Source organism: Ochotona curzoniae, unplaced genomic scaffold, assembly GCF_017591425.1.
Source record: "Ochotona curzoniae isolate NIBS_2020 unplaced genomic scaffold, NIBS_Ocur_1.0 contig_43, whole genome shotgun sequence".
In the NCBI taxonomy this organism is placed as follows: Eukaryota; Metazoa; Chordata; class Mammalia; order Lagomorpha; family Ochotonidae; genus Ochotona; species Ochotona curzoniae.
The window spans coordinates 6,813,913-6,828,052 of record NW_024466218.1 but is presented as its reverse complement, the minus strand read 5'-3'; the positions used below and the strand labels follow the sequence as shown (position 1 = coordinate 6,828,052).

The 14,140-nt window shown below is 43.3% G+C and overlaps 1 protein-coding gene across 4 annotated transcripts in view; it reads left to right on the top strand.

The window, feature by feature from the left end:
- PSMA8 (proteasome 20S subunit alpha 8) overlaps positions 1-14,140 on the top strand; it is a 31,068-nt gene that overhangs the window by 11,458 nt on the left and 5,470 nt on the right. The window lies entirely within an intron of this gene.

Sequence of the window (14,140 nt, the reverse complement as noted above, 5' to 3'; positions counted from 1 at the left end):
TTCCTCCCCAATGGCCACAAAGGCTAGAGCCTAGCCAATCCAAGACCAGGAGCTTGCGCTGGGTCTCTCTGAACGGTGTAGGATTGCAAGGACTTAGGCCGTCCTCCACTGCTATCCCACGGAATAAGCAGGGCGTTGGTTGGAAAATGGAGCAACTGGAATCCCTACAGGATGCACCCATATAGGATGTTTCATCTTTGCACTTTAGCAACGATCTTCACAGAATTCCTGAAATACAGTTTGATTTCTGAATAAATTGTTACTCTCCTTTTAGGACCCAGCTACTGTTTATTGGTGGCACTTTAATCCAGTACAAAAGTCTAGAGCTTAGAGAAACTGGTGGCAGTTTCCACATGTGAATTTTTGTGTGTAAGACTATATTACAAATATTTTTGTTTGTTTGTTTGGTATTGCATGGTTATTATTTACACATGTGTCTACTGTAGCATTTTTAGAATATCAAAATTACACATTCTAGTACAGGCTAATATTGGAATCACAGATGATGCAAGTGGCAATCACAACGCTAAAAACTCAGCTTTGAAGGATGAATCTTGTCTGAAGTGGACATTCTCTTGTGTCATTTGGCTAAATGTGGATCCTGTTTGACCTCTGTCTCCTTTAATACTCCACGATAGATCATCACTGGATCTCTGCCTTCTTTTTTTATTTTTATTTTTATTTTTATTTTTATGTCCATATTGTTTCCTTCATGTTTAAGGGGGGTATTAAGGGAGAAGGCCCACCCAATTTCCCACCCTCCCCAGGTCCCGGATGTAGGGTATGCTTCGAGGTTCTTGCTCCAGTTGTTTTGATATTTCAACAGTTATGAATCGCTGCCAATCTTGCCACTCTAAGCACTATGATGTCTTTGAAGAATTCACTGATTGACTTAGTTCATCATAGAGTCTCCGTTTGCCCAGTATTTCGCTGCCAACATATAGCTGAGTTGGTTGGTTGACCTGTTCTGTCTTCTCTCTTTTCTTGGTTAGGGTTCTGAGTCCAGCATTTTGATGGGGAGATCTCCAAAGAAACTTTGTCTGAAGTGTTCTCAGACCAGATTCTTGTATGTCCTAGCAAGTACAGGGCCCGGCACAGTCCATCGCCCCAATCAGCTGGTGGTTGCGATCGCTGGGTTGGTTCTGTTTTCAGTCCTGACTTCCACTGAAATATAAATATTTTTTGTATCAGTATTTTTTCCTTTTTCTATTGTTATCATTTTAATACTGATTACATAGGTAAAGGGATTGCAGACCCATGTGGGCATCCAACTAGGGTGGAGAGGGCCCACCTCAATTGGGGGGAAGGTGGGTGAGATAAATGCTCCAGTCTTTTGTCCTGTGTTGGGGAGTTGGGGTGGCCAGGAGAAGTGCAGCACTCCTTGCTGTCAAATCACATTAGCACTCAGGATGGAGACAGTTGTTTGATGTCACCTTGGAGGTGCCAATATAGGGAAGAATGTTCTTGAGTGATCTAGATTGTTCTAAAAAGTTGTCAACTTCATTGCACAAGAGGTAAGAAATTCTCTGTAAGGTCTGTTGGTTGGTTATGTCTACCTCAGTGTGTCCACAGGAGTAGATGTTTGCTATAAAGCCTGGCCAGGAGTGTTGTTCAGCCGGTCCTGCTTTACATCTTTTGATGAGGTACTTTAAATCCTGTCTTGCCTTAAATGAGCTGCCTATCTTGTCTTTTGAGTATATCTGAGTATATTGCACATGAGTCAGAAACCAAGGTGGCCCAGTCCTGCAACCCATTCAGGGAGGGAACACATGTCTTTGTGGTTTCTCCTGAGGTCAGGGTTTGAGCACAGCAGTCCAGTTGGGGAGCCTCATAAGAAGCATTGACAGGGAGGTCCCCAAACCTGACTGTTTCGTGCCCTAGTTGGTACAGGGTTAGGTTCAGCCTATCCACTGCACCAGCAATGCACATACTGATGGGTATAGCACCCTGATTAGTCCCTGCCCCCACATTCAGCTCTTGCATGCACCAGTAAGTAATGAGGCCTAGTCAGGGTGACTCCAGTTAACCCTTTTCTGGGTCATCCACAGCCCTGGCTTTTGTACATGCTGGCAGGTGCTACAGCCTAGCCCAGTCTCTCCCACTGCTATGTCCAACTCTCACTCTCATTGGTGGATTCTGTGGCCTAGTTGGGGTGACCCTGAAGAACCTCTACCAGACCTGCCCCATCCCCAGCCTTATGCATGCCAGCAGGTACTGCAGCCTTGCTTAGCTTGGGCCACCCTACCCCTAGTCCTGCTCTTGTACACACTGGTGGCAGCTGCAGTCTAGCAGGAAGGTACCCATAGATCCCCTACCAGGCCCACCTGTTACCCTGAGTCATACAATAGAAATTAATAGAAGTGATTTTTTCTTCACTAAATCTGTAGATATTCAAGCTTTAAATATTCTATATTTTACTATTGCAAAGATACAGATAAATTACAGGAGAAATGTTGCCGTGGTGTTCATATCTAGGTAAAGACTGATTTAAGCTAACTTTACTAAGGAGACTGTGTTTTTTTTTTTTTTTTAAGATTTATTTTTATTATTTTTTCATTGGAAAGGCGGATATACAGAGAGGAGAGACAGAGAGGAAGATCTTCCATCCGATGATTCACTCCCCAAGTGAGCGCAGCGGGCCGATGCTATGCCGATCCGAAGCCAGGAGCCTCTTCCGGGTCTCCCACGTGGGTGCAGGGTCCCAAAGCTTTGGGCCGTCCTCGACTGCTTTCCCAGGCCACAAGCAGGGAGCTGGAAGGGAAGCGGGACTGCCGGGATTAGAACCGGCGCCCATATGGGATCCCGGGCGTGCAAGGCGAGGACCTTAACCACTGCGCCACCGCGCCGGGCCCAGGAGACTGTGTTTTATTACTGGTTAAGTAGGCCAGTAAATAAAACCAGAATATGTGTGTCAGCTGCACTTCGCTTTTTAGTCTATTTAGGTGATCTGTTTGGTGCTTAGAGGGAATAGCTGCAAACCCCAGATTATTTTTCTACCAATTAAAAATCCTTCGTGGGAATAGTCAGCCCTCCATATCTGTCTATAGTTTCCACATCTGTGGATTCAAGCAACTGCAGACTGAAAATGCTGCTTTCAGCATCTTTACTGAATATGTACAAGCTGTTTTCTGGTCATTATTCACTTAATATTAATGGTTTAGAAAAATACAGAGCATTCACATTGTATTTGTTATTATGAGTAACATACGAATGATTTAAAGTGCATAGGAGCATGGGCTTAGATTTTATGTAAATAATATGCCATTTTATATAAGACACTTGAGCATCTGCAGGTTTTGCTATTAGGGGATGCAGAAGAAGTCTCTGGAATCAACCCTCCATGGATTAATTCTCCGTAGATACTAATGGATGACTCAACTAGATTTGACTTATCAAATCTGTGTCCTGTAATGAGAGAAGTTATTATGCTCAGTATTTTGAAGTCTTTATCAGTATATTTACAAGTATCATTACCTTTCATTTCAGTATAACACAATTTGCAAGTTTACATAATTTTAAAAATTTGGTTGTTTTCCAAACACATGCAGAAATGCTTTACCTTGGAAAATTATAGAATTTTTAAATTAGTAGGGATTTCTTTGATTATCTTCATCTGAAACTATGCTCTGCTCCGGTGTCTTCAGGTCCCATGGTAGGCAGGAATGTGATGGTGTGTAAACACATAGCCCTCTCTCCATCATTTAACTCTTTTCTTAAGAACTGTTTTACTTTTGTTTGAAAGGCAGAATTACAGACAAAGGAGAGACAGAGAAGTAGATTTCCCATTCATAGGTTCATTCCCCAAATGGCTGCAACAGCCAGAGCTTAGCCATTCTGAAGCCAGGAGCCAGGAACTTCTTTCAGGTCTCCCACATGGGATGGGACATCCTCCGCTACTTGCCCAGGCTATTACAGGAAGCTGTACTAGAAGTGGAGCATCTGAAGCATGGACCAGTGCCTTTGTGGAATGCCAGCACCACAGGTGGAGGCTTCACTGACTATGCAACAGCACCAGCCCCATCATTGAACGTTTTTACATATTATAATTTCTTAGGAGATTTTGGTTGGAGAAAGTATTGTGCAGATTTTTTTTTTCTAAATTTGTAGCAAAAACGTTTGAGAACTTTTTATTTTGCATTTGGTAACTTAAATTCAGAGTTAACGTGATTTTTTTCCTAAACCCACACCCTGTAATTAATATAAGTAGCAATACTGGGATTGAAAGTTAGGATCCTCTGTATGCTAATCCAGTGTTCTTTCCACTGTATTGTGATACCTGTCTTAGAGTCAATGACTAAATTCTGATACCTGTTCTTCAACTTGTGAAGGTCACAAAACATTTTGTTATTCTCTGGATCTTGTTTTGTCATTTTTAAAAACGTTCTGTCATACCAGATAGCCTGGGTGAACAGTGCAGTTGTCTGCTGAGAACACAGTTCAGGCACTGACACTGTTCAATGCAAGGTTATTGTCTTAGCAACTACAGGAAAGAGGCCTGGCATGATAGCATAGTGGCTGAAGTCCTCTCCTTGCATGTGCCAGGATCCCATACGAGTGCCAGATCTAATTCCAGCGGCCCTGCTTCCCATCCAGCTCCCTGCTGTGGCCTAGGAAAGCAATCGAGGACTGCCCAAAGCCTTGGGACCCTGCACCCACATGGGAGACCCAGAAGAACCTCCTGGCTCCTAATTTCAGATCAGATCAGCTCTGGCAGTTGTGGCCACTTGGGGAGTGAACCAGTGGATCGAAGAGCTTTCTCTCTATATCTCTTCCTCTAGATAGGAATGAGAAATGAGACTAGAAGATCTGATATGAACACTAGGTTTGCTAGGTTTCTTTACTTGATTTGTGACACAGATTTTGTTTCTGAGGTTCCTGGACCGTTTGTGATCATGTGCACCTTACCTAGTTATAAAACTTTGTCTATGTGGGAATACAAGAATGAATCCCAGAAAAAAACCCTAAGGACCTCTTTCCTGACCCTTTTATATAACAGTAGCTCCATTGACTCCTGTGGGCGTACGCCCACCCCCCTGTTCCCTCATGGGCAAGTCCCTGCTCAGGAGCAATGTTCTGGAGATACCATGATGATACAGAAAGCAGTTAGTTGAGTTCGTGGCAGAGAGGACTGTCAGAAGCATTTGACACAGGTAAGGGAAGATCATATCCAGAGTCAGTTCTCTTCCAGCCAAACTGTTGCCTCTTTCATGACAAGCTGACAGTCATTGGCAAGTGGTCACAAAGCTCCCGACAGCCGCTAGGTCAAATGCAGTAAGAAAACAGACTGTTTTTTTCCTTTATGTCTTCACATTATGCAAATATTATTGTGATATTTTAAAGGCAAATGAATAATTGTACATACTTGTGACAGAAAATGTGGTAATGTGGTGTTTTGATATATGTATGCATTGCAGGATGAATAAATTATGCCAATTGACATATCTTTTTGCCTCACATATGTGTGATGAAAACATTTAAAATCTCTTTAGGCAATTTTCAAGCATAAATTTTTGTTTTATTACCTATAGTCACTATGCTGTACAAATCTCCAGAATTTTTTCACCTAATTGAAATTGTACACTCTTGTTTTAGTATTTATTTGTCTTATTATTTTATGGTAGTTTCATAAGCTCTGAGGCTTCCCCTCTTCCCCTCTGTAAGTCTTCTCCCCCACGCTGATTTACCATTTATTATAATATAGTCCTTCATAAATAGTCACAAGTCCATCATTCTGCTATTTAAATGTATCCTGACATTGCAGTTACAGACAATAGCAGAGAATCCAGCATCCTGTTGTCAAGATGCATTTAACAGCTTCATTGGGGAGTCCATCTTTTTTCTTAAGAAGAATATTAGTTTATTTACTTACTTACTTAATTATTGGAAAGGTAGTTATACAGAGAGGAGGAGAGACAGAGAGGAAGATCCTCCATTCAATGATTTACTCCCCAAGCAGCCTCAATGTCCAGAGCTGAGCCAATCTGAAGCCAGGAGCCTCTTCTGGGCCTCCTCCTCAGGTGCAGTCTCCCAAAGCTTTGGGCTGTCTTTAACTGCTTTTCCAGGCCATAAGCAGGGAGCTGGATGGGAAGCGGGGCTGTGTGAATTAAAACACACACACACACACACACACACACACACACACCCCACTTGCTTACCCCAATCACAATCTTCAGCAGTACTGCTTATTTTCCAGGATGTTACAAGCAAAAGTGCCTTTGCTTTCCATGTTTGTGGTCTTTTTCACATTCCTCCATGATGACATTCTTCAGGCTGCAGTAAATGTTGCAGTAGCCTACTGGCTAAAGTAGCCTAGTGGCATGGTAGCCTAGTGGCTGAAGTCTTTACCTTCTATGAGCCAGGATCCCATGTAGGTGCCGGTTTGTGTCGTGGCTCTTCCACTTCTCATCCTGCTCCCTGCTTATGGCCTGAGAAAGCAGTAGAGGACGGCCCAAAGCCTTTGATCTTCTGTACAGAATCTGACTTGGAACAGTGTTGCCAGTTTTAGCACTGTAATCATGTGATTGGCCAAAATCACTGTTTTTCTCATCTTATTTCCCGCAAGTAACTGAAGTCATAGGTGATGTTCCAAATGGCCGTGAGCAGGATCCACAGTGGATTTTTTTATGAAAAATAAAAAGCTTCATGAGAAAAATAACTTTTTTCACTATAGTACTGTATTTGGTTTCATTACAATAATGAAGTAACTGAGGCAGGCTGCTTTATGATGAAAAAAGACTTATTTGGGCTCCTGGTTCTGGAGATGCAAAGTGCAGAGGCTTTGTCTGGTAGTAGCTTTCAGACTGGCAGCTTCCTGAGGTAAGGCAGAGCTGTCTGTGAGCTGTCCCTTCTTGTAAAGTCCCGAGAATTCAGCCACAGCAGCACTAACCCAAAAGATCCTGCCCCTAAACACCAGAATTGAAATAAATGTGCACCTTCTCAGTACCATTAACCTAAGATTTGGGCACTACTGCTTGAGTTTCCAAGGACAGGTATTTAAACCATTACATGATAAGACAGGATTTCCCTTTTCACTGTGTGGACATGTGCACTAATAACATAAAATTCAAAGCCGATTAGATTGTTGGTGGATTAACCCTAAATAGCATCCATTCTTTACAGCTCTTTTAGTAAGTTAACATAAATTTAATTTTTATATAAATTATGTCTGATGAAACTGAAATTTATTATTAAACCTTGATTCAAGCACACACATTTTTAACAATAGTGAAATTAAAATCATAAGGCCCTATGTGTGCTGTAAGTATAGAGGATTATTTTGAGGAAAAGCAAACTTGTGATTAAATTGCAAACTAAAATACCCTGTTGTGTAGTGTGACTTCATTTTTACTTAATAAAATCATGAATAACTGGTTATTCAGACTTGGAGATTTGGCAGGACATATTCCCAATGATGGACATGCTGAGCTTACCACTCTCAGGAAACAACTGGCTGTATGTGTTACCAGTGATGAAACTCAAGTTTTCAAGGAAAGGGAGAATTTTAGGAAACATGGGAGAACAAATTGCACTCACAAATCTTGCAAAGTGTTCAAAAGAAATGTGTGGTGAGCTCTCTCTGAGGAGTCACCAGAGCTATTAATCTTATCCAGGTGGTCATTTTGACTTGCCCGATGTGCACAAAAGTTCTGTTTTGTCCTACCCATAGAGCAACCTTGTCCTTTATCCGCACATTCCTTATCCATTCCTGTAAAGGACCCTCCTTAAATTAGTCAGAAACCTGTTTTCAACAGCATTTCTTTGGAGACAATATCCTTCCCATCTCTGAAGGTGTTTTCAGCCAGTCACATTCTAATCGCTAATAAGTGTGAAATTTGCCCTTTTACCCAAAGCCCCCAGATATCCTCACTGTTGTAAGAGGTAAATTATGACCAGAGTTTGGACCACACTGATACGTTTCCCCAGGATTCATTGAAAATCTTTGGGGCTGTTTCCTGGGTCAAGGTATTCATTTACTTCCTTGAATAAACCTGGTATTAGCCTTTTTTACAGATGCTGTTTATTTTGTTGATATGTGTGTTTCTCACTGTGAGTGTGACAGTTTCCTAATAGTACAGCTTTGTGATGGAATGAATGGTGAAATTAATGAACACAATTACCTGATATTTTACAAATCAAATGAGTCAAAATTTCAAAACTCTGCAAAAATTCATTGAAAAAATATCTTAAAGGGCCGGGCACAGCAGCTAAAGTCGCCTAGCAGCTAAAGTCCTCGCCTTGCTTGCCCGGGATCCCATATGGGCGCCGGTTCTATCCCGGCAGCCCCGCTTCCCTTCCAGCTCCCTGCTTGTGGCCCAGGAAGGCAGTCGAGGACGGCCCAAAGCTTTGGGACCCTGCACCCACGTGGGAGACCCAGAAGAGGCTCCTGGCTTCGGATTGGCATAGCATCGGCTGTTGCGGCTTAGTTGGGGAGTGAACCATTGGACGAAGATCTTCCTCTCTGTATATCTCACTTTGTAATGAAATTAAAATAAATCTTTTTAGAAAAAGAAAAAAATGTTTTAAAAATTACCAAAACATGATATTACAAAATATTGGGTGGGGGAGCATTGCAATGGTTCAGCTGGCTAATCCTCCAGCTGAAAGCACCAGCATACCATGTGGGCACCAATTCGTGTGCTGGCTGTTCCACTTCCCATCCAGCTCCCTGCTTGTAGCCTATGAGGGCAGCAGAGGATGGCCCAAAGCCTTAGGTCCCTGAATGGAAAGCCTGGAAGAAGCTCTTGGCTCTTGTTTTGGGTTGCCTCAGCTCGAGCCATTGTTAACATTTAGGGAATGAATTAGCAGATGGAAGATCTTTGTCTGTCTTTCTCTCAGTAAATCTGACTTTCCAATAAAAATAAACACATCTTAAAAAAAAATTGTTGTAAGATGAAATATCTATTGAAAACAAACACAGGCCCAGCGCAGTAGCTCAACTGGCTAATCCTCCCTGTGCTGGTGCCAGGCTCCCATAGGGTTGTTGGTTCATGTCCCAGCTGCTCCACTCTCCATGCAGCTCCTGCCTGTGGCCTGGGAAAGCAACAGAAGATAGCCTGAACCCTTTGGACTCTGCACCTGTGTGCAGGGAGACCTGGAAGAAGCTCCTAGCTCCTAGCTTTGGATTGGCTGAGTTCTGGCTATTATGATCATTTGGGGAGTGAACCAATAGATGGAGGATCTTTCTGTCTCTCTTCTCTCTGTAAATCTGCATTTCCAATAAAAATAAACAAATCTTTTTTAAAAATCATATAGATTTTGCAATTCCCTTTAACTTAGAAATTAAATCCAGAAAAATTAAAATATTTATTAGTTTATTTTACAGTAGAGTAAACCGAGACTTATTACAGAAAACAAAAAATTCACTTATAAGGTTGTAGGTTCCACATTGCAATAACTTTAAAGTTTTTTCTTTTTTTTAATGTGAAAGAGTTGCAGAGAGAAGAGGACTCAAATCTCTTATCCACTGGTTCACTCCCCAAATCAGAGCTGAGCTGATCTGAAACCAGGAGCCAGGAGCTTCTTCTGGGTCTGCCATGTGAGTGCAGGCTCCCAAGGACTTGAGCCATGCTTATCTACTTTCACAGGCCATAACCAGGGAGCTGGATCGGAAGTGAAGCATACAAGACAAAAGCTCTTCTTAGAGGATTAGCCTACTATGCCACGGCACTGGTCCCTGAAATTTACTTTTTAGAAACTACTGCCTCCTAATGGTCACACTTTTCTGAGAGGGCATTAAAATATTTGTTATGGTGGGACTGGTACTATGGCTCAACAGACTAAATCCTCCCCCTGAAGCATTGGCATCCTGTGTGGGCACTGGTTCATGTCTGGCTGCTACACTTCCAATCAGCACCCTGCTTAGGACCTGGGAAAGCAGTGGAAGATGGCTCAAGGACGTGGACCCCTGCACTCAAGTGGAAGAACTGGAAGAAGCTCTTAACTCCTGGTTTAGGATTGGCTCAGCTCCAACATATGCAGCCATTTGGGGAGTGAACAGTAGATGGAAAATCTCTCCTTCACTCTAAAAATATTTCAAATAAAAATAAATAATAAAGAAAATATTCTTCCTGATATTTTGACATAGCATGTTAAAATACCACCTACAACACCAGCATCCTGTATGGGTTGTCATTTTGAATCCTGTTTCACTTCCCATCCAGCTTCCTGTTTATGTGACTAGAAAAGCAGCAGAAGATTGCCCAAATACTTAGGTGCCTGCACTCACCTTGAGAGAATCTCGTGGAGATTGAAGCTGCGAGTGTGAAACGCCTGCCTGTTGCAGGCATTTAGGTAGTGAATCAACAAAGTAGAGAATTGTTTCTCTTTTTATCTCCCCTTTCTCTACAACTCTACCTTCCAAATTAATGGTAAAAGCATACACAGGGCCTGGCACAGTGGCCTAGTGGCTAAAGTCCCTGCCTGCTCTGTATTGGGATCCCATATGGGCACTGGTACAAGTCCCAGCTGCTCCACTTCCCTTCCAGCTCCTTGCTTATGGCCTGGGAAAAGAGTCAAAGATCCAGCACCCATGTAGGAGACTCAGAAGAAGCTCCTGACTCCTGGCTTCAGATCAGTTCAGCTCTGGTTATTGCAACCACTTGGGGAGTGAACCAGTGGATAGAAGATCTTTGTCTCTCGTTCCTTCTATGAATCTGACTTCCCAATAAAAATTTAAAAGTCTTTAAAAAAAAAAAAGCCTTCACTTTGGAAGCCAGATATGAAGATTCCTTTTGAAAACATTTTTTTATAAGATTTTTTTATAGAAGCATATTCTTCATTCTAATAGATTATGGACTAATCTATGTATCCTACAATTCCTAGGATGGAATCCGAACTACCAATGTGACTTTTTGGAGATAAGACCTTTAGGAAAATAATTACAAGACCGTAAGGGAGGGTCCCGATCTGGTTGGGTTGATTGCTGACAGGAAGAGAAAGAGACACTGTCTGTCTTTGTCATACACGCACAATCACACCCACAGAAGGGAGGTCCTGGGAGCAGCTGCTGGCAACACAGCCATCTGCAAGCCGGGAGGAAAGCCCTCAGGACAAACCAAGGTGGCCAACGCCTGGACCTTAGACCTCCAGAACTTGAGTGAATAAGCTTCTGCTGTTCTGAGCTACCCAATCTGCATTATTTTGTTTCAGCAGACCAAACCGATATTAGCAAGTAGTGAGGTTAGTATTTTTAAATGAATTAAATATTTTTTTTATTTCTCAGTTTTAGTTTCTAATTATTATTTTTTTAAAAAGATTTATTTATTTATTGGAAAGTCAGATATACAGAGAGAAGGAGACACAGAGAGGAAGATCTTCCGTCCGATGATTCACTCCCCAAGTGAGCGCCAACAGCTGATGCTATGCCGATCCGAAGCCAGGATCCAGGAACCTCTTCCGGGCCTCCCACGTGGGTGCAGGGTCCCAAGGCTTTGGGCCATCTTCGACTGCTTTCCCAGGCCACAAGCAGGGAGCTGGATGGGAAGTGGAGCTGCCGGGATTAGAACCGGCGCCCATATGGGATCCTGGCACGTTCAAGGCGAGGACTTTAGCCGCTAGGCCACACCGCCAGGCCCAGTTTCTAATTATTGACTCTGAATTTGATTGTACACTAGTGTGCTTACATACTAAAAAATTAACCTGCTGCTAAGTTTGTCGGATGACCACCAAAGATACAAGGCCCTTTGAATTTAAAACAATGGACTTATGTGCAGCAAACAGAATGAATGTTGCCATATTTGCATAGACTCCTTTTGTCCCAAGCTCCCATGGGGTTGATGTGTGACCTGATTGGATGCTGTGCACAGTGATGCTTCGGCTCATAACTGAGGACAACTAATGTAAACCGTGCTCTTTGTCCTTGGAAAGATGTTACTTTGTCTCAAGATTCTCAGCTGCATGGGGAGTCTTTAAAACAACTTTGCCTTAGGAACCAAGGAGCCTGATCTCTTTCCACAATAGTGTGGGGGGCAAGCATTTGTCCCAGCCGGGCCTGGATTTTCCAAGTACTGGCTCTATGTTTGATTCCAACTTCCTGCTGACATGAGCCCTAGGAAGCAGCAGATGATGGCTCCAGTGGTTGGGTGTCTACTGTCCACTGGGGGTTCCCTGATGAAATTCCTAACTTCCTACTTCAGCCTAACCTAGGCCTGCTCGGTCCCAGCCACTTTGGGCATTTGGGGAGTGAACTGACAGACAGGCGCACACTCTCTCGCCCTTTCTTTCAAATAAAAAATATACAGCTGTTAAAAAAACAAGAATACAGTAAATATCAATAAGTACAAACAAAAGTACTTTGGAAGTACAATTTTTTGAAGAGTTTAAATTGCAAGGATCAGTGATTTTTAAAACTTGCATTATTTATTTTTTATTTCTTTTTAAAATTTTTATTTTAATATTGATCACATAGCTGAGGAGGTTGCAGACTCATGTGGGTCTCCAAATAGCATGGAGGTGAAGGTGGGTGAGAGAAGTGTTTTAGTTTTTGTTTTCTGTGTCTTCAGAGGTGGGGAGGGTGGGTGGGAAGTACACCATCCCTTGCTGTCAAACTGCACCAGCACCCAGCACGCAGCACAAGCTGCCAACTGCTGCAGCTCCCACTGGCCCAGCCCAGCCCCAGCTCTCACATACACTAGTGGATACTACAGCCTATAAGGGGCATCTCCAAAGATCCCCTACCATGCCTGCTCCCATTTCTCATTGGGGTTGCTGCCCAACCCCAGCCCCAACACTTGCCAGTGAATGTTGCAGTCTAGCCTGGCTCTCACGTGCACTAGCAGGTTTGTGGCCTTGCCTAACCCTGCCTGCCCCAGCCTCAGCTCATGGATTTTGGCAATCCAGTAGAGGCATCCCGCAAGACCTCCAGTAGGTTTTCATGACTCCAGCACCCTGGTTTTCCCAAGTGCTGGCCAGTGCTACTGCCCAGCCTGGTATGGCCCACCCCCAACCCTGACACTAGCAGGTGCTATGGCATAACCCAGCCTGCCCTCAGTCCTGACCCCTGTGCTGTAGCCTAGTAGGGGCAACCCCAAAGAACTTCAAACAGACTTGCCCCGAAGCACAGCTTACAGTGCCCGTGGGTGCTGTGACCTAGCCTGACCTGGTACATCCCCTGCCGTGGCTGTCGTGTGTGCAGGTCTTGGCCAGATCCAGGTAGACCTTCTAGATTTCCCCTTCTGATCTGCCCTTTCTCAACTTCCTCAGTTACCTGTGGATGCAGTGGCTTGTTCCATAGAAGCCTCAGAAGTCATTCCACATATGTCGAGCAAGTCCTTGGAGGCCCCTATTCCTGTTTGTCCCCAAGTCCCCTCCCCAGGCAATGATTGCACTCCCAACCCACCAAGTATGCTGTGGTAGCCTGGGTTGATACCCTGTTGGTGCCCAGATTTTTTTCTTAAAGAAACAGATGATGAAATGTTGTGAAGGTTTATTTATTTATTTGAAAGAATAAGAGAGTAAAAGTGTTTCCATCTGCCTAGTCATTCCCCCAGTGGCTGCAATGGCTTGGATTTGGCTCAGCCCAAGACTGAATGGATGAAGCTTTCAAGTCTTCCACATGGTTGACGGGGCCCAAGCACTTGAGCCTTTTGTGCTGCTGATTCCCATTAGCAGGGAGTAGGGTTGGGAGTAGAGCAGCACAGACACAAACTGGCTCCCATACAGGATGCCAGGTTTGCAGGCAGTGGGTTTACCTGCTACACCACAATACCAGCCCTAAGATAGTAAGAATTCAAGCTTCATAGACCATAAAGTGTCAGTTGCAACTACCAAACTCTGCCATATTCATGTGAAAGTAGAAGTAGATAATATGTAAATGAATGAGTGTGACCACATACCAAAGCTTTATTTAGAAACACAGGAAACTGGCCCACTGGCTGTAATTTTTTGACCCCTGGGAATAGGAAGCTGTGGAAATAATCCCTTACAGATTCATTGGGAACTCAAAAGCTGTTTGGGCTGTCCAGGTATTTTTTATTTCATAAGCAACCAAAAACTAAGCCTACATTTTTTATCATTAAATAATATTTTATAAGCAGTTAGTTGCAAGAGTCAAATTTTTTTCACTTAAGGGGCCAGCATTGAGGCAGTGGGTTAAACTGCCAGTTTACTATACTATACAATGCCAACATTCTGTATCAGGCTG